Raw genomic sequence first — 2,148 nt, 5'->3', positions numbered from 1 at the left:
AATGAGGGAGTTCCTCATGCTCTTGTTTAGGTCCATGAGTGGGCTCTCTTGTTTGCAGCATCCTCTTTTTTTTGGTGATAGGCTTGTCCTCTTCAATGAGGATGTCTTCCTCTAAGACAATTCCAGTTGAATTGCATAGGGATCACCTTTTTCTTGGCCATAGCTTCATAGAAGTGGTCTTGATGGAACTTTGAGATGAATCTATCCATCTCCCATGACTCAGAGGTAGAAGCTTTTGTCTTCCTTTTCCTCTTTCTAGAGGTTTCTCCGGCCTTAGGTGCCATAAATGGTTATGGAAAAATAAAAAGCAATGCTTTTACCACACCAAACATAAAAGGTTTGCTCGTCCTCGAGCAAAAGAAGAAGGGAAGAAGGGGGAGAAGAAGAAAATGGAGGAGATGGAGGGAGATGGGGTAGGTGGAGATCTTGTGGGGTCCACAAATCCTGAGGGGTCAAGGATTTCTCATCCCTGCTCCAATTAGGCATGTAAACACTCTTAGTGTGCAATCCTGGCGTTTAATGCCAGACTGCTGCTTGTTTCTGGCGTTAAATGCCAGCTTTTATTCCTTTCCTGGCGTTAAACGCCAAGCTGCAACCTGTTTCTGGCGTTTAACACTAGTTTGTTGCTTCTTTCTGGCGTTTAACGCCAGTCTGGTGCTTCTTTCTGGCGTTTAATGCCCAGAATGGTACCAGACTGGGCGTTAAACGCCCATTCTGCTAGCCTTACTGGCGTTTAAACGCGAGTAAGTTTTTCCTCCAGGGTGTGCTATTTTTAATGCTGTTTTTTATTTTTCTTGAATTTTTGCAGTTGTTATTGTGACTCCACATGATCATCAACCTAAAAAAATAACATGAAATAACATAGATAAATAAAAATTGGGTTGCCTCCCAATAAGTGCTTCTTTAATGTCAATAGCTTGACAGTGGGCTCTCATGGAGCCTCACAGATATTTAGAGCATTGTTGGGACCTCCCAACACCAAACTTAGAGTTTGGATGTGGGGATTCAACACCAAACTTAGAGTTTGTTTGTGGCCTCCCAACACCAAACTTAGAGTTTGACTGTGGGGGCTTTTTTTGACTCTGTACTGAGAGAAGCTTTTCATGCTTCCTCTACATGGTTGCAGAGGGAAATCCTTGAGTTTTAAATACAAGGTAGTCCTCATTCAATTGAAGGATCAACTCTCCTCTGTCCACATATATCACAGCTTTTGCTGTGGCTAGTGATGAGCGGATAATTTATACGCTTTTTGGCATTGTTTTTAGGTAGTTTTTAGTAAGTTCAAGCTACTTTTAGGGATGTTTTCATTAGTTTTTATGTTTAATTCACATTTCTGGACTTTACTATGAGTTTGTGTGTTTTTTTGTGATTTCAGGTAATTTCTGGCTGAAATTGAGGGACTTGAGCAAAACTCTGAAAAAGGCTGATAAAAGGACTGCTGATGCTGTTGGAATCTGACCTCCATTCACTCGAAACGGATTTTCTGGAGCTACAGAACTCCAAATGGCGCGCTCTCAATAGCGTTGGAAAGTAGACATCCAGAGCTTTCCAGCAATATATAATAGTCCATACTTTATTCGGAAATTGATGACGTAACTTGGTGTTGAACGCCAAGTACATGCTGCTGTCTGGAGTTAAACGCCAGAAACACGTCATGATCCGGAGTTAAACGCCCAAAGCACGTTATAACTTGGAGTTCAACTCCAAGAGAAGCCTCAGCTCGTGGATAGATCAAGCTCAACCCAAGCATACACCAAGTGGGCCCCGGAAGTGGATTTATACATCAATTACTTACTCATGTAAACCCTAGTAGCTAGTCGAGTATAAATAGAATAAGTTACTATTGTATTAGACATCTTTTGACAGTTTAATCTTTTGACTTTGTAGTCTTTGATCATTCGGTCTCTTGATCATTCAGGGGGCTGGCCATTCGGCCATGCCTGAACCTTTCACTTATGTATTTTCAACAGTAGAGTTTCTGCACACCATAGATTAAGGGTGCGGAGCTCTGCTGTACCTCAAGTTTCAATACAATTACTATTACTTTCTATTCAATTCTCTTTTATTCTTATTCCAAGATATACGTTACACTTCAACTTGATGAATGTGATGATCCGTGACACTCATCATCATTCTCACCTATGAACG

The sequence above is a fragment of the Arachis duranensis genome, chromosome 4 (genome assembly GCF_000817695.3).
Source record: "Arachis duranensis cultivar V14167 chromosome 4, aradu.V14167.gnm2.J7QH, whole genome shotgun sequence".
Classification (NCBI taxonomy): Eukaryota; Viridiplantae; Streptophyta; class Magnoliopsida; order Fabales; family Fabaceae; genus Arachis; species Arachis duranensis.
The sequence above is the reverse complement of the archived record's forward strand: the minus strand, read 5'-3'. Positions refer to the sequence as shown.